At 37.1% G+C, this 20,046-nt stretch overlaps 1 long non-coding RNA gene across 4 annotated transcripts in view; it reads left to right on the forward strand.

Annotated features, from left to right (window-relative positions):
- Window positions 1-20,046, forward strand: part of LOC149790177 (uncharacterized) — a 164,124-nt gene that overhangs the window by 11,582 nt on the left and 132,496 nt on the right. For 2 of the 4 annotated variants that reach the window (XR_016423803.1, XR_016423802.1), the window contains 3 exons: window positions 86-200; window positions 9,564-9,670; window positions 10,123-10,233. This is a non-coding gene — a long non-coding RNA (uncharacterized LOC149790177). Of the gene's footprint in view, window positions 1-85; window positions 201-9,563; window positions 9,671-10,122; window positions 10,234-20,046 lie in introns of those variants that run through there. The other 2 variants (XR_016423801.1, XR_016423804.1) reach the window with 1 other exon arrangement.

Genomic DNA, 20,046 nt, shown 5'->3' on the forward strand with positions numbered 1-20,046 from the left:
TCTGATACATCTTAAATCTATAGAAAATGATTCATATTGTATGACTAAAATATTATGTAAACAAAAATTCCATCACTTTTTTCAGATGCAACATGCATACCCCAACCCATCCTTCTTGATCATAAAGTATACCAGCATTCCACTATAAGATGGGGAGCTGTAGTGGCTCAGTGGTTAGCTTTCTGGACCTGTGAAATAAGGTAGGTTCAAATTCTACCATCAGACCAACCTGGGTTAGCTACCATGGTGTGTCCTTGGGCAAGGCACTATACTTAAAGTGCCTTGGCACTAAATAACTTACTTGTGTTGGTTTACCATAAAAGGCCAAACCAAACACAAAAAAACAACAACTTTAAAATATGAGTTTTGTCAATACTAAGTAATTGAAAATCATACTGAAGAAATGTTTTTGTTAATACAGATTAATGGATCTAAAAAATCTCTTTCTTCTGCAGGAGTTTAAAATGTTAAATTAAAAAGGTCATGGTACACATTGCCTTGTTCGTACACATCAGGCTCCGTAACCCATATCCAACTAAAAATTTTAGTAGAGTCTGAATAAAACATATTTTAATCTGGATGATAATATTCTTTCTCCATTCATATATTACACCACCAAGATTGATCCAAATAAGATTACATTTTACTATAACACTGAGGATGAGTATGCCTCTTAACAACTTACAAATGTGGAGAGAATGGAGTTAAACTGAACTTTGATTTCTTTTCAACCATAGCACAAGATGATCATTTATTATGAAAAGACCTGAATAAAGTTGGAGTTCATAACCATGACAGTCTTGATACAATATAAATTCAATATATTATTGTTGTCTTGAGGTATAGTTCTGTATATTACAATCTCACACAAGATCAGGGTATATTTTAGTACCATACAGTTAATTCGGGATTGTATTAATACCTATTCTGGTGAATGAACATTAAATAAGATTTACTATTTTGGAACCAGTTGCAATAAAGTTTACTAAACAAGAGAAAATATGACTTTACTATAATATCTAAAATGTAAAATCTGCAAACAGAATACTTGCTTGACTTTACACTTCAACTATATCATAATATTTATTTGAAATGAATTTATACAAATGGCATTAAATTGGGTTTCAGGCTGGTAATGACAATGGTAGTAGTGAATAGGGACGGTCTAGGGACTAGGGAACTTCCATGTTAAAAAGGGTATATCCACTCTGGGGACTATGTAATTTAACATGGGAGAAAAAAAAAAATATCCATTCTAGGGACAAGGGGAATTTAACATGGGAGAAAGAAAAAAAACTATTCACTCTAGGGACAAGGGAAATTGAACATGGGGAATAAATCGTGGGACTGTCTTGGGACTAGGGGAAATGGAACAGGGTCGGGACCCTATTTTAATAAGGTCCCGACCTGATGGGTCTATGAAAATGGAACAGGCGAAAATTGAAACAGGGAGGGGTCTCTATTTTTTTATTATTTTTTTAAACAAAAAAATAAAAAAAGGGGTAGGCAATTGAAAGTCAAGATCTTTTCGAGAGATAGGAATGGCCCTGAAAAGGGCCTTTGGTTTTATGTTAATATACCCTTAACATAAAGGGCATCTGTGACATCTTCTTCTTGACCTTAGGCTGTGCCTGACTGCAGGACCATAGATTAAGACTCTTTTGAGGCATCCTTGATGCTCCACATAAGATTCTTCGCATCCACAGGCTGGTGTCTGTCCTGTGGATAACTGTCCAGTTGGATCGGACATACATTGATATGTCCGTCCGGAACATCATCGAAGACACAAGCGTTGAAGATTGTACATTGGTCCACATGTTGGGGTGCTGAGTAACAGGTGAAGGAATGCAGTGAACTGTACTTATTTATAGGGGGAGGAAGGATTGAAACGGATTGAGTTTGTTGACCAATCCAAACACGCGTTACAAAATTCAGTCAGCCCACGTCCAATCCGAAGAGAGCAGTCTGTGACGTCACATAGTCTATATAGATTCGCTAGCGCCTGTGCGTAGTCAATCTAAGCGACAGTTTTTCAACATGACGGAAACTCAGAAAACGATCAGTTTGGGTGCACTGATGGTGGAGACTACCCAAGGGAACCCAGACTTACTTTCAGAAGAGGTGAATTGGGATTTTGTGGATTTTTTTACCTTGCAAGAATTTGTTCCTGAACCTTCGTCACCTTCTCCTTCATTACCGCACATGGAAAATTTTAGACAGAGACAGAAAGAAGAATTGGAGAAATTTATACAACAGCAAAAGGAAGTGGAACAAGCTTTTCTCCTACAGCAACAGCAGCAAGAAGAAGAGGTAAGAAAAAAACAACAAGAAGAAGACGCAGCAGCAAAGAAACAAGGGTGTCAAAATCAAACGGTCACGGTACTGTTAGACATTTTAGTTAAGAAGTCTGAAACAGATGTATCAGACTTCTTTATTACGGCCGAAGAGAATACGACCTTCCCAAGCTAAACACTCCAACCCTGTGACTACGCCTACTGCACCATCCTTAGTGATTTCAACGAAATCATCATCAACAGTACGCAGTCCAGAAGTAGGCCTTGGCCATGGCAAAGGCTTAAGACAGTTAAAGTTGATTGTTTAAACTCACCCCTTACACCAAAAAAGGCCCTTTTCAGGGCCATCCACGTCTCTCGAAAAGAGATAGGCTTTCAATTGCCAATAACTAATAAAAACCATTTTACCCAATAGTACCTGTCTGTGTATGAGTGTGCGTGAGTGTAGGTTCTTATTTTAAAATCAAAACCCAAAGACACTTACCTTTTATAATTAATTTATTCTTTTATAAATATTTACAATTCACAATTCACAACAGAGCACTTTAAAAAGTTCATAGACTTATTCTGTCTCATTGTTCACTCTCTGTTTTTTTAATTTCTTCACCGTCATAGTCCTTTCCTCCTCTTCCTCTTCACTTTCTTCCCTTCTTTTCTTCTCCTGTTTCTTTTTCTTCACCTGTCTGTTTTCTTCCTCTTCTTCTTCCTCTTCCTCTGAAGAATCCCTCTCTTCTTCTGACTCCTCTTGTTTCTTTTTTGGGCAGTCTGGTGACCAATGTCCTTTTTCTTGACAATAATAACAGGTATCTTGACTTTTGTCTCTTCTAACCCCTTTTTTTTTCTTTTTTGACGGTCTGGACACTCTGAAGACCAATGCCCTTTCTTCTGACAGATATAGCAAGTATCTTGACTTTTATCTTGAAAGGAAGGAGAGTAGTCCCTCGGCTGGTCTGAAGAGAATTTTCTAATGACCCATCGCAAAGCTCTGATGAAACGTTCGATCTTGGTAGTCTCTTCCATTGTTGTGCTCAGTTTGAGAGTGAAATGAATAGTGAAAGGACAAGACACATACCCTTTATATACGCTGGTCTGCTATGACTATAAATTAATCCATGGTGTTTAAACTTTAGTCATTTGACTTTTTGCTATCGAGATGAAATGATCCAATTCATTTGAGAAGAAAGAAGAAGAAAGTAAGAGGCAGAAACGTGATCTATCGCCTCGTACTAGGGCTGAAGTCTTGGCACAAATTCATGCCAGTGATTTTGAAGAGGACATGAGTGAACCAGAATCCAAAACCCTCTAAACAAAGTTTACCACCCTTAGTCAACCCTGAAAAGTACTATGACATTCGAGAGACGGAAAAGCGTCCCTCTAGAAAATTTAGAACTACGGCTTACAAATACACAGTGAAGTTTAAAGATTTCAAGTCTGAAGTACTGTTAGAGAAAGCAAAAGGGTTCATCACCGACATGTGGGATTCTTTGCTCACCACACTCAAGCGACAATGTCAACCCAAAGAAGATGATCGCTTGAGACTTTCCATACAACATGATGGCTTGAAATCCCCTGTTTGGATCGAGTTTAGCAGCCCTGCAGAATTGACCACTTCCAAAGTCATGGACAAGATTCAACACGTGCAACAATCTAATGACCAGTTTGACATCACCGATGGAAAAGCCACACTGGACATGACCCACGTCTCTCCTCCTCAAGGGACCGGACAATGCAGAAAGACCTTATTGGTCAACAACCTTCGCATTACCAAAACAAGTCTTGTCCAAATTAACAATTTTCAAGACCACATGTGTTTAGCCCGAGCCATCGTGGTGGGATGAACCTATGCCGACAAGAACGACACGGTAGAATGGAAAAGAGCCTGGGAGAACATTCGAAAATCGAACCGAGCCAAACAACGAAATGAAGCAGAACTTCTGTTACAACAAGCATGCCTGTCCAAAGACACATCCTGTGGCATTCCTGAGATGCAAAAATTGCAAGATGCCCTAGCTCCACGATACACCTTGAAAGTGCACCCTCAAGAAGTGCGCGGGTCTCTGTTGTTTCGAGGGAAAGACTTTAAGGATGGAAAATACATTCACCTCTATCATCACGATGACCATTTCGATACCATTACCACTATCACTGGATTCCTGGGATACAAATATTACTGTGAGAAATGTGACTTATGATGGTTATAATAATCGAGAGCAACACAAACATTGTGGATCGAAATGCTCAGGATGTTTGGCCTCTCAACCCTGTCTGAGCGAAGGGCAAGAACCAGTGCATTGTCCTGCTTGTCTGCGCACATTTGTCAGCCCTGCCTGTTACCAACAACATCTGAAGATGCAAGGTTCACAGAAGAAATGTGCTTGTCAACTCCTGAGATTGTGCCCAATGTGTGGACAAGGTCTATGTATCAACAGTACCAAGGCACACGTATGTTCAGGAAAGAAAAAATGTCACATTTGTCACTGCATTGTGGACTTGGAACACCAATGCTACATACAAAAATACCAATCCCAACCAGAGAAAGAGGATGGTCACAAGAAGAAGAAAGGCAATTTCATCTTTTTCGATTTCGAATGCATGCAAGAGACCAGTATTCACATTCCTAATTTCTGCGTGGCTCATCGAGCGTGCGAGAAGTGATTCAAGAACCTATCTTGAGTTATTGCCCTCACTGCAGTAAGATTCCTGGAGGGCGTGAAAAAATCTTTCAAGGACTGAACACACTAGCCGATTTCACACAATGGGTCTTAGACCCCATCGACAAGACGTGGAGCCAAGAGGACATCGAACATTATTATGGAGATTGTCATCACCATGCCACGGTGATGGCTCACAATTTCTCCGGATACGATGGACAGTTTCTTTTGAGATGTTATACGGAACGTGGCATCGAGCGTCCTAAAATCACTTTGAACGGAGCCAAAATCATTTTCATGCAAGTGGGACAAGTGCAGTTTAAAGATTCGATGAGCTACTTAGCCATGCCTTTGAGTCGAATGCCTAAAATGTTTGGAATGACAGAAATGGCTAAAGGGTACTTTCCACACTTTTTCAATACAGAAGCCAATCAACACGCCGTTCTACCCCATTTGCCTCAGGCTCACTATTACGACCCTGACAACATGCGTACTGAACGAGAAACTTTCTACGCTTGGTACCAGGCTCACGCCTCCGACCCTTTCGACTTTCAGGAAGAAATGCTAAAGTATCGTCGTTCCGACATGGACATTTTACGGCGATGCTGTGGAAAATTTCGAGAACTGTTCATGGAACACGGAGGGGTTGATCATTTAAAAGAGGCTTGCACCATTGCCAAAGCGTGTTCCTTAGTCTACCGACAACGATTCATGCTTGAAAACACTGTGGCTGTCATCAGTCCTCAAACGACCAACTATGTCAAACGTCAATACTCGGTCAAAGCCCCATGCTGGTTGCATTACTTGTGCGACAAGGAAGACAAATGGATTCAGCATGCCCGCAACGGACAGGGCGAAAGATCATCGGAATGCATTCGGTCAATGGCTGGGACTTAGAAAACCCCAAGATCATGTACGAGTTTAACGGTTGCTTATTTCACGGATGTCCCGTCTGTTACCCTGACCGCGGCACTAAAAATCAGTTCTTACAACGAACCATGGAAGACTTGTACCAGGCCATTTGTCAGCCACGCCTAAAGTTAGAACAGGAAGGATAGCAAGTGGTGGAAATGTGGGAACACAAATACAATCACCGTTTGAACACCGATCCTGAGTTTAAACGCCTCATGGAAAGTTACCAGTTCATGGACCCCCTGAACCCAAGTAATAGTTTGTACGGAGGAAGGACCAATGCCACCTGTTTGCTGTACCAAGCTGACGAAGAGAAAGGAGAAGAAATCAGATACTTGGACGTGTGTTCACTGTATCCCTATGTGTGCAAATATTGTTGCTTTCCTGCAGGGCACCCACAATTGTTCACCGAACACATCGACCTAAAAAACATTCGACAATACGAAGGCTTGATCAAGTGCAAAGTTTTGCCTCCCACGAACCTATACCATCCCGTCTTACCTCGCCATTGCCAAGGCAAACTTGTGTTTCCTTTGTGCCGTACTTGTGCTGAAACGTGCAACCAAGATCAACCTTGTCATCACACCCAGGAAGAACGGGCCTTGACGGGGACATGGGTCAGCGTAGAATTGTTCAAAGCTCTGAACATGGGATACCAACTGTTAGAAGTGTACGAAATTTGCCACTTTCCCAAGACACAATAATTCCACAAGGGTGACCCCACACAGAAAGGCATTTTCGCAGACTACGTGGATGCCTTTTTGAAACTGAGCAAGAAGCCAGTGGCTATCTGTCCTGGTGTCACACTCCCGAAGACCAAAAGACATTCAGAGAGAAATTCTGGGCACAAGAAGGCATTACTTTAAATCACATTGAGAAAAACGAAGGCAGGCGATCGTTTGCCAAAGTGATGTTAAATTGCTTGTGGGGTAAAATGGCACAATGACCGTGTTTACCCAAGACGGAGTATTTGACCGAACCTTCCCGCTACTTTCAGATGATTCACGACAAAGCCAAATTCATGAAACACGTGGACGTCGTTCGTGAGGATTTGATCTTGGTGAATTACGAAGAAGATCTGAACTTTGTAGAAGATGACCCCTTTGGAAATGTCATCATTGCAGCTTACATGACAGCTCATGCTCGCTTAAAATTGTACGAAGCTTTAGAACTGTTAGGGGAACGTGTCTTGTACTTTGACATGGACAGTTGCATTTATATCGATCACCCGAGTCAACAGCACCCTGACATCGAAGGAGACCGTTTAGGAGCCTGGACAGACAAGCACCCCGATGACAAGATTCTAAGTTTCGTTAGTGGTGGTCCCAAAAATTACGGCTACGAATACTGGGACAAACAAGGAGAAGTGCACACGAAGTGTAAAGTGAAAGGACTTACTCTGAATTATCGTACCAGTCGAGTGGTCAACTTTGGCATATTGAAAGAAGCCTTGCAGTCTAGAGAAAGTGACCACCTATCAACCCAACAAGATTGTACGTTTACCCACACACCACATCGTCAGTCGACCCTTGGAAAAAGTCTATCAAATCGTGTAGCAGAAGCGAGTGCGGCTTCCCACCCACTTTACTTTGCCGTATGGACATGTCGGTATAAAACATTGGTTGTAAGAGGATAGCCACCCACCAGAAGGATGACTTCGCCGCAGCAAGAATCGAGTGAGAAATCCAGTGAGAACTCCAAGTTCAAACCCTACCATTTTCCAGTCTTCTTACCTGACTATTGTGATTGTGCCCGTCGATTGGACACGTTTCAAAAATGGCCTACGGATAGGGAAGGATTACCTTCTTCGTATGTTTTAGCTAGAACAGGATTTGTCTACTTCGGACCCGAGTCAGGATTGGGATACGAAGTACAGTGTTTTGCTTGCGGACTGAAGTTACGAATGGATCTATGTATCTACAAAGATTCAGCTATTCTGGAACATACTCGATGGTCTCCGCACTGCCCTTACCTTTCAATGGCCTTTCCACCCATTAAACTACGGTACAATTATGACGGTACCTTCCAAAACTAGACGTAAACACATTGCATCCTATTTCATTGTTGTTTCTTTTCCACATAATAGCTTATTTTTTATAAAATGTTAAACTTTACTAATCTTTTTTCAAGATCACTTTAGTTTGCAAAAATATATCTTGTCATTTATTGGCATTCTACATTGAATTTTGTAAACTAGCTATAAACCTGACCTAATTACTCAACTTAACTGCTGACAGAAACAGTCTACAGTAAATGTATTTCATTTCTATAGCTCGATGGATAAACATTACATCTTTTAAAGCTGTGCACAGAATAGGCCGACATATCACGAGTCAGGAAAACATGGGGGTGGTATCCCCTGTGTCCAAAATTAATATCATTTTGAATAGAATATTCTAGTGACAATTGCCTCTTTTCAAATGGTAAGCATTGCTTTTTTTTATTTTCATCAATCTGTCAAATTCGGTATGCATTTTGCTTTAATATTTGAGATGGAAACCTTAGGTGCATAGAAATGTCAGACAGCATTGTACATCATGGATGGTGTCCAACATACTTTTATGATCATAAAACAAAATCCCATCTTTTAGTTATGGCCACTGATTTAAAAAATATTCATCCAAGCTAAATATAATAATAATAATAATGAGGACTTTGTATAGCGCCTAATCTTTAGAAGCTCTAAGCGCTTTGCAACATTAGACAACATAAAAACATACACAATGATATGATTACAAAAACAAACACCATGAAATTAGAAAACATAAAAAACATGCTGAGAATATTTAAGGTAGTTAACATTATTAAGTCATTAAGTTTGTTTTTGTAGTCAGAATAAGTAGTTTTGAGAGCACTCTTGAATGGGATCACTGCGTCTTTGTGTCTAAGTTCAGTGGGCAATTCATTCCATGTTGCTGGGCCCTGGTATGCAAAAGAATGCTGTCCATGTGACTTTGTTTTCATAGTGAGAATAATGAGTATATGATTGTCGGAAGAGGAGTGTAAGTATCTTGCTTGTGTGTACACATAGGTGAGGTCGGATAGGTATGTTGGACTAGAGTCTGTCAATGAAACGTAGCACAGAGAACTAATGTTGTGTTTGATTCTGGATCGAATGGATAGCCAGTGTTGGGTACAGAGCAGCGGGGAGGTGTGCTCTGATTGTGGTACTCTAAGTATGATCCAAGCAGCTATGTTTTGAACTTTTTGAAGTCTCTGCAGTAGATATTAAGATGAACCAGACAGAATTGAGTTACCATAGTCCAGTCTTGAAAGCAGTAATGAACACACAAGTGTTTTAGTGGCATCAACTGAAAGATATCTGAGAATGGAGCTGATGCGTCTCAGCTCAAGATACGCAGCCTTGCATATGTTCATGACATGTTGGTGCAATGTGAGAGTACTGTCCAGAGTAACACCTAGGTTTTGTACTGATTGTGTGAATTTAATGTTGGTGTTGCTGATATTTATTGTGTGAGGTAAAGGATGTGAATGAGAAAGTCTTTGATAAGTAAGTATGGCTTGATTTAAATTGTGTTTTTCATGTGACTTGCCAGAGATTTTTAAATGAATTGATAAAGTAACTTGAGACACATTTCAAAGTACATGTTTTAAAAATATTCCATTGATTATTGCTGGCATTTAGAAAAATGCAATGCATCCTTTGTTGTGAAACTTATTTTAAAACATTGTATTACTCATGCAGAAGCCTGCTTGAAAACTAATGGCAAAGCAAAGGCAAATGGAATGGAAGAGACCATATCAGAGACCCTCAAATATGCACCCAACCAACGCAGAATGATAAAAAACAAGGTAATCCAAATGACTCTTATTTCATCAATATTGGATTCAGTTTCGTCTTTTAAAGCATAGTATTTGCAAAGCGGATGCATTTCTAAACTGATAACAAAATCAGCTTATCCTATTGCCCAGGACTATCAGAGCTAGAGTCCAGCTAACTACAATATGCATATATCTTGTCTGATCGGACAAGTGCCTCCATTTGGAATTTTTATTCACATGAAATATTTGGATGAAATAAATTCATCTTTGTGCAAATTGATTGCACCATCCACTTGCCAGAAATGACAAGTAAGTGCAAAGTTATCTTGTATCATGGCTTAACGATAGTAAGGGAAGCACAAGTGCAGTGAAGAAAATTTCATACATTTTTATAATGCTGATTAACATGACTTCTGCATATGTAACTAGTGCTGAGATGATATGACTTTATTTAAGCATTACAATTTTGTTTTAATTTGCAGGTGCCTGAGCAGAAGAAGTAATAGATAAACTTTACAGTGGAGTTGGAGACTGATTCTGATTCATAATCTTAATTAAATCTAGAAAATAAACATTAAAGTCATATTAAAATATCTGTTGTATTGTTTCCTTCTTTCATTTTTCTCTTAAAAACAAATGTCTGAACCTTTAGTCTGTAAATTCAGTGGATTCCTTATCAGCCCATCTACTTTTACTTTACACCATGCTACTTTAAAAAAAAAAATGAATTATCCCCATTGGGGTAGGTCCCCCCAACCCCCCACCCTACTTTGTCAACTTACCTGCCACATTTAAATCTACTGGAAGGCCCTGCTGTAAAGCCTGTTAGTAAAACTACCCAACAAGAGGATTTCATACATTTGCAACTCCTAGATGGATGGTAATGTTTTCATTTTTGTAATGTAGATTTGGACATTCTTGCCACCAGTATGGAATATGTGTTTCAGAAACACAAGCAGCTTTCATCAGATTTGCATATAGGTTTTATATGTTGTGAGTATGTTGTAGGAAGTTTTTTTAAATAACATCATATGAGATGATGCCAGTGGAAATGGCAGAAAAGTGTCTGTATTGTTCACCAACTACACCTTGTTCTTACAAAATGTGGCTGTTACACATTCCCATGATGATGTCACTGACAGCCATCAGTGAGGAATGCCCCAACAAGCATAATACAAATTGCTTCCATTGTAATTGTTACAATTCCATTCTGACCACTCCGGTGTCCTAGTGGTTAGAGCGTCCGCCTCAGAAGCGGGAGGTCATGGGTTCAAACCCCAGCCAAGTCATACCAAAGACTTACAAAAATGGTATTAACAGCTACCTCGCTAGACGCTCAGCATTAAGAGGTTAGTGTTAGGACTGATCGGCCTGGTGTCAGGATAATGTGACTGGGTGCAACATCATACTACATGTTTGCAGCATGATGCCCCAGTGCTATACATCACTATAAACTGCCACACTGCAGACATCGTAGCAATATGACTGAAAAATTATTCAAGCTACGTTAAAAATCCAATCACACACACACAATTCCATTCTACGATCCAGAACCAACACTAATTCCGTACTACAGTTCTTGCATTTCAATCCAATTTTGCTTTTGAAATGTAGTGCCACTCAATTCATAATGAACCCATTCATTTCAAACACTCGCAAATACTTATTATTCCTGTCTACAACTGAAAAATATCTATATAAAAAAACGTGTAACTGTGTTTTATGCAAGGGCATGGAGATGCACAAAAACTTGCACCTGAAGCTTGAATAAAACCCCGACTGTGGATAAGACTTTACCCATCGATTACCCCAGCTTGGGGATAAATTCCGACCGTGGCGATTTATTATATATCCTATGACTGCTCCAGCTTGAGGGCAAAATCCAAGCACATCCCTAAAAAGATAACAAGTATAGCGGCTCTTTACCTTCTGTAAATGCTACTTGAGCTTCCTGATGCTGTTGTATCTGCCATTTGACAGAATCACGAATGTGGATATATTTCTTAATTGCCTCTAGTTGTTGAGCTAGTTTAGCTGTATGAAATTCCTTTGTGCAGACTCACTCATTATTAATATTACAACAGTGATTTAATTACACATCACCTGTCAGCACACCGATGATAAGTCAGTTATTTTATAACACACCAACAAGCTTGCCCCTTGCACCCCCCCCCCCTTTTTATTTTATTTGGGCACCTGTGGACATGAATCTGCAAGGCTCAAATTGTCATTTTTAATATAAGATCTCAACATTTTTAAGGCCTTAATTTTAAAGACATCCTTAAAACCCCCAAAAGGTTATCAACTGGATCACCAGCCTTCGTTTAGAGTAACAGCAAGTATATATATATATTTAGGTATAAGGAAACACAATAAAAATGTTTGATTTAACAATGACATATTTGCCTCAGGTCTGTGATCCTGAAGTGAATATTAACTGTCCATTTATTTTCTTGGCTTTTCTTTACTAGGAAATTGATTATAGAGATTTCTGCAATGGTGAAGGCAATGTAAAAATTGGTTACTATAACATACTTTTTACGCCATGTTTGAAAAAATAAATCCAATGGAAAGGTTATAGTCTGAAAATCTTCATTAAATTAAGTTAATATAGGGGAAAAAACTTTAAGAGTTCATAAATATTTTTCAGTGCTGAATAAAGATATAACATAACACTTTCTGCTGTGATTTTAATAGTTTCTGAGAGCATGAAAAATTTCTAGAACTATAATGTATAAATGTTTTCAAAAGATTATATTAATATGAGGGAAAAGTCTGTTATGAAATAAACTGACAAGATCTTGTATGAATTCATGTTATCTTTAAATATGATATTTGTGTGAAAATATCTGGAAGAAAAAACAAGATGGTGCCACTCACACATACAATGTGGTTGCCACAGTAGCCATATTAAGAAACTTTTTATCGCTACTTCTGAATGGATAATTGTGTCAGCGTGTCAGCATGTGTACAAAATACTTATGTTGATGTCTAGCAGGTCCTGAATGAGAATTATGGTGCTGTACAGACATCCTATAAGGCCACCAATGTGGCCATCCTGAAAATCTTGGTATAACTACTTCTCCTGAATGAATCGTCATATCAGTGAAAGACTTCTTATGTCTAGTTGGACGTAAATGAAAATAGTGCCAATCTAACCTCCAATATGGCTGTTTTAATGGGCATCTGGAAAACCCCTTCCTTGCTACTTCTCCTAGATGGCTGGTCATTTTGACATTGTGCTTTCACTAGATGACCTATTTGATGTCTGGTTGGCCGTAAATGGAACTATGCATATGGTTTTGATGTCTAGTTGGTCCTAAATGTGGTTTTTGCTGCTCATAAACTTCTAATGGTATTATAGTTGGTTCCTTAATGAAACTGCTGTACAAAATTAAAAGGCCTTCTCACTTTCTGTCAAGTTGGATACAATTATCTTTACCAGCTAGGATTTCTTGATCCTTTTTTTTATACATCAACCCTTCGCATATGTAGTTAGCTAAAACAGTATTTTGAACAATTAATTGCCCTCTTGCAAATACAATCCCAATTGCATGCTTTTACCAGTGTGAGAGCTCCTTATATAAGTAGCTAAGTATTCAGTAACTGAATTTCCACATCCACATGCATCAACTCAGAATTAAAAGTTGCAAAACATATACAAATTTGAAAATCTTGAGACATGTGTCACTTTGCATGGTGGGTGTTATGATTTAAATGCAACAAGGAAATTGAATTAGGGTTAATTTCTTTAAGCTGTATTCAATCATGGGGCCCTGGATTATAGAATGGTCTAGGCATACACATCACTAATCAACTCTCTCTAGTCCAACCAATGTGTGTATATGAGAAAGCTTGCCAGTAGCGTTATGTGTGTTGATTTCTTCCAATAAATATGTTGGCTGCCATGTAAAGTCTATGATGTCCTGAAAAATTGTGTTAAGCTCCATACAAGCAAGCTAAACAATCAATGATATAATGGAACAGTAGACACCATTTTAGCTAAATATGCCAAGAATTGATTTAGAGACTTGGTTAGTGATGATGACTTAAAATTGGCAAGGGATTAAAATGATAAAAGAAATGACCTTTCATGGCACTGTAATATAACAAATGAGGAAAAACAAAAGTTTATTGCATTTGAACCTTTTGTTTTTTCACAGTTTCAATTTAAGTCATAAGGCCCCTTATTTTGCCTTACCAAACATATAGCAAGTTATTACCTCAAGCCCTAGCACTAATAATGCCTCACAAGTAAGCAGTCTTTTATGAAGTCTCAGGTCTGAGTATATGTCTAGCAATACTTATGTCCAGTTTGTTTATAAAATTCTTTCTCACATGGTACAGTTTTCAGAGAGACACGATAAATTCAACAAGTGTGGTAATGAAGGGACAGGCATTCTTTATTTATGCACACATCCCAAAGGGACATTGCTATGTTTGAATCAACACTGAACTGAAGAATGGAGCATCAGCTGCATCAATTAAAATATTGTGGCCCACACAAAATACTGCAAGGACTATAATCAATTTATGAGTGCAATGGGCATGAATTACTGTAGCAGACTGGAGGAAGTAATCCGAATTTATTAATATCTTGAAGCTAAATATAGTAAAGTTTTCATCTATAATCTGTGGAATCATTTTTGCACACAGTTTGCAGGATTTGTCTTTGGGTCATCGTTTTTCTTTTTCTTCATCTTTCTAGCTTATGGTATCTTGATAAGTCTTATGGTGCCGTGCAACTGCACTTGATGATTACCACAGCCAGTGACATTGTATCAAATCTTCTGGGATCAGATGATTCAATGCAAATTCCACATAACCTATCACCATCCTCATGTTTGCCATCTGACTTACTAAGTTATTTTGCCTAAATAATAATAAAAACAATCTGGTCTGATGTATTGATAGCGTTCTGAATGACCATAATATATTCTCTGTATCTATCCTAGAAAATCCTGAGTGGATTGCTGTTTGGTTTTAATAAACCAAAGTAATCCAATGAAAGGCATTTTACAGACACAAGTGTCTGTTTCCTGTATGCAGTGATTAAATGATAGTATTATGTCTTTATTTTTTTAAAACTGATGATACATATGATCACCTTCAATGTGCAATATTAGTTATGTTAATTAACGAGTGGGCAATATTTGAATTTCAAAGATAAAAGTGTATGCCATGATCACTTTAGTAGGATGATTTGTCAAGTGAGGTTATCTTTTCTGTTTGAATAAATATTGTTAACTAAACTATTTTCGCAAGTTATGACATAAGAATGATTCAAAGAAAGAAAATTCATTAAATTGGACATATAAAATGTAATACTGCAACAGAGTCTAGATGAACTATTTCTTCAGAGACACAATCCAGACTCTGTGGCAGCAAAATTATCAAATAGGACACAACTAAGAGACAATCACATTTTCAGTCACAATGGTTTGACAATTATCAATGGCTTGAATTCATTGACTGTGAAGGCAAAGTGATTTGCAGTTACTGCAAAAAAAGTTCCCAAACTGTCACAGATTTTAAATTCTACCAGTGGACTTGTAAGTGTAACTGACAAATTCAGGATTTAATCAAGCAAGTCTCATGATAGTATTATACCTAATAAAGCAAAATGTAGCACAGTATATTCATGACACTTAGGCCAGCATGTACAAAATATTCCTCAAGTTACAGTTGCTAGCACTCCACTAAGAAATGTCATTTTATAATAAATAAAAATGTAATGGAAAAAAAAATCGATAAAGTGATTGCACTCTTTAACATAGCCTACTACCTAACTCAATAATGAAAATGATTTGGTTCATTATATCTTTGTGTTTTATGGAATAAATGCATACATCTGATTGAATTTTAGGCAAGAGACTGAACTTTTGGGTTAAGTTAAAATGTATGTGGAACAAATGCATTTTCTAAAACTACTTGTATCAGTGTGCATTGTGACTTTTCTTTAAGATAACTCTAAATGGTACTGGGTATATATCATTTTCTTCAACTGCACACTGTTGTCTTCCATTTGATTTGATGACTTACAGCTATACTGTCTACACAGTAGGCCTCAACGTCAGGAAAAATTCTGTATACTTCAGTTACAGCTGAAATAAGTTTTGCATTAGTACCTGAATCAGACAAAAAAGGTTGTGTTCTGGTGTGTGAATAGAAATGGCTAAAAGTAATATAGACAAAAGCCATAAGAGTACACAAGTTACATATGAAAACCACCAATTCACTTGCATGTGTGGCATACAAGTTCAAAGATTTGCTTCAAGTTTATTTGTGTACACAGATTGTTCAACTCATAAGATATTTTAAGAGCTATTTCTCTATTGTATGCATAATTCATTTACAAATGTGATTAGTGGGCCACACCGAAGGCCATACTATTAGTTCACTTGGCAATATGGTAACGTCAGCTGAAAAGCATAATCATCCATTAAAAGAGCATTATGATATGAACATTAGGTATTTAGGACATATAGATTTTTCTTTTCCAAATGGAGTCCAAGTAATTATTGCCCAATCCAGGTATAATTTTGTACACAAGTAAAGAACAAAATAAGATAAATCTTCATTTATTTGCAATTGACAATACACTTCTTAATGAATATACACTTTTGCATTTATTTTGTATCACTTGAATAAACAATATTTCTTTCAGTTCATTTTAAACTTTTATTTTATATCACTTGAGTAAACAATATCTCTTTCGTTTCATTTAACACTTAGAAACAGGTTCTTCCAGTTACAATAATCAACTCTGGAAACAATAAACAAACTGGAACTTTTGACCTAATTATATTACATTTACTAGGGTTAAAACAATAAATTCCTTAACATAATAAATTAACAGTTCCAGTTAATCAAACACAAAATCACCTTTTATACAGGGTGTGAACTGTTAATATTTACAGGATAAAGCTTATAGTTTCCAAATTGATTGAAGCTTACATGTTGCAGTTGCTGGCACATATCTATTTCCAGCATGGTTTGCATACATTCCACCTTTAATAATTTTGTTACTTCCCTACCCCACCCCATTCAGTAACAAGTATCAAAAATCAGGCTCATTCTAAGGCAAAGTCTGTAACTTGTGTACCACAGTCATCAGAGAGACAAAGATGCAAAACTTTATGATGCCTGTCAAAGGAAGAAAACAGTTTGTTGTTTACCCAAGTTTTGAACCAGTTAACTTGAATTCTCAGACCATCAATTGCTACAGCCCCACTAATTACAATTGTTAGGGAATAATGAGAACTCACCTTCAGTTATCTGTGTATATATATAATTTTAATAACCAAGAATACCGGATGTCTGGGAACATTATAGCATTCAATGGTAACGTCAGAACTGAGATGAGAGAATTAAACAAGCATAGTACATGACATAATATATCCATAAACTATTGACTGGGAAAAATACTACAGAACACCATTTCTGCTGGCAGTAAGATGTTGAACCTATATGTCATAAATATCAGGTTGGACATCTAGGACCAGTAATATTCATAATGGGCAGTACCCACCCCCCACCCCCAAGTGAGAAGGGCCTGATTTGTAATCTAAGCCACCCAACCTATCACAGCCTTTATAGTACTTGAAACAAATATTGAGTAATAGTAAAACAAACTCTGAAAGTTATTAAAACCAATTTGTTATATTTCCATAACTCTGCATAGTTAACTGTGCAAGCAGACTTAAACATATCAGTGTATGACAGTTAAATTGAGCTATAGCATCGATTAACAGAAGCTACGAATTCATCAACAAGCAGTGAACAATCATCTTCACAATAAATGTCAAACATTAGCATCCATAAGCTGTCAAGACAAGTTGTTACACTGGATATATAATCATCCATTTATTTCAAACAAGCTGTGAAAAACGAACCTCACGTCCGCTATATGTACGCTGGCCATTGCAAAGGATGCCTTAATAGATTAATGTTTATCGTCGTGTCTTGACAACCATTTTGCGCGCGCACACCGGAAAGTCATGCTATATATTTGTTACTTGTGAACGTATTCGTGGGCAGTACGCTATATATTGTTCCTATGGCCGTATTCACGGGCAGAATGCTATATGTTTGTTCTTCGTGAACGTATTTTTGGGCAGTTACTTTGTCATCTTCAACCTAAAGGTCAAAACTGCCCATGAAATATATATATCTGCCCACGAACCGAAAACATGAATAGGACTATAACATAAGTGTATATACTTATTTTCAACATATACATAATTACTATGTAAGAAATACAACCTATGTATATGTATTTTGATTTGAAATGTAAACTATATCATGTCCTTCCCGTAAACCCACTTTCGGGATGACTGCCCACAACGCACCTAAAACGTGTATATATACATATATATATATATATATATATATATATATATATATATATATATATATATATATATATATATATATATATATATATAATTTTAATTATCAATTTTATTTTGTATTTATTTCTATTTTTCTTACATGCTATAGTAGTGCAGATTTATTCACTGCAGAAGTTATGTTTCCAGAAAATTGGTTGACCTGAATCATTCTTTTCATAAGCATCAAGTGTTGGCCTGGATGCTGACCTTGATTCAAAATTAGTAAACATAGTTCTATTTTACTTTAAAATGATTGGTTGTTGTCAAGGTCATGATGGGGCTTTGGGTTTAAGATGTAAACACTTTTTTTTAGTTTGTATTCCTAAGAGAAAACTTTTGGTCTAATCAAGGCCATATTATGTGCACGTGATATAAACATTATCACTTAACCCCCTCTGATTTCGCAACTTGAGGGAATTTGGACGCGGCTTCTTATGATACAATATAACATTTGGTTTAGAGACAGAGATCTCAGTTTTTGGGCTTTTACACTTGGTATCAAGTTGTTTTCTTCGTTGTTGGCTGATATTGAGATAATTATCTTCAGATCATTTGGATTTCAAAAGGATTAATTTGTTATTCTCTGGAAATATAATTGCAGAGTGCTCACACATATATATTGGAAAGACATTGTTTACAAATTGAATTTGAATTTCCAACACCTGAGTGCCATTATTTGTATTTATACAAGAAACTCTATTTAAGCACAATACTGAATACAATATACGTCATCGTCAATCATCTTTGATTTTCCATTAGGATTCGAACTTGAAATTATTAGAGCATTTATTACTATGACTTTTGCAATTTATTCGTGGTTATTCTTAGATTATTTTTGGATTTGATTCTTGAAATCGTAAGTTCTTCTCCTTTTTCCATTTTTACAGAATTTTCCTGGTAAATAAAGTATTTGTTAAATTTGAAAAAGTTTGTTGTTTTCACTATTTCTATGTTATGTTTATTCGGCCTAAACACGTAACATCATGACAAGACAATAATTGTCTCACCTGTAACACTGTGAAGAATAGCTGTTTTTATATTTACGTTTTTTACCAAGAGACTAATGGTAAGTATTTTGTGTATGTTATAAACATACAAAACCCTTTTGACAACAGCTTAATTCAATATAATGTTTAAATGCGTGTGAATGTCTACTAACCGAATCTATTCACTATAATTATCTTTCTTGTGTAAAGGTTTATAAATATAATTGAGGGAGTAGCGTGAGTAAGCACTGATATTCTTTTGAACGACATTGGATGGCAGATGTGTGAACACGAGACGTTTTGGACAGTGATATGGTAGTGATCAAAATGTTGCTGTTCATTAGTATATCCTTTCTTTTCCAACTTATTTACTCGTGTGTGATGGTATGCTAGTAAGTGTGAGTGGGTTTAGTAAGAGGTCTATACAGTATTCTTACCCAAGTGTTACATTATGTGTGTGTGCATGTACCTATTAGCGTGTGCATACACTTTTCTACTTTTCATTATATAATAGGGATGGGATTTCGAAAAGCAACTTGCTGAATATCATATGTGGTGTGCTGGATAGTGATATAAAGGCTGGTGATGGGTAGTTGTGTGTGTGTTTCGATTGTATCAAAAACTGTTAACATAACTATGCCCATTCTAAATACATCCCGCATGTTATCCTATTGTATAAGGTTCATTCCGGTGAGGTGGCAATAGTTGAAAAATGTGTTGTGCGCTAGGAGAAATGCACATTTGATAGATCGGTACTTATGCCCTGTTTTTACATCTCGCAGGTTAACCAACGGTTAATTTTAAGAAAGGATTTGCCGTACTTATCCAGAGAGATTCATGTTGAGGTCGACTGTAATCTCGAAAGGACTGGTACTAAGCGTATGTACCAAATATTTGGGTATATTCTGTATATATGTATTCGTGCATCTCATTGTCTTTCCCCACCAACTATATATTTCAAAACCTTTACCTATTATTGTGTGATAGTATATGTGAAAGGGTATATATTATGTCTGCAACACACCCC

This window comes from Sinohyriopsis cumingii, chromosome 10, assembly GCF_028554795.1.
Source record: "Sinohyriopsis cumingii isolate HCF-2022 chromosome 10, ASM2855479v2, whole genome shotgun sequence".
Classification (NCBI taxonomy): domain Eukaryota; kingdom Metazoa; phylum Mollusca; class Bivalvia; order Unionida; family Unionidae; genus Sinohyriopsis; species Sinohyriopsis cumingii.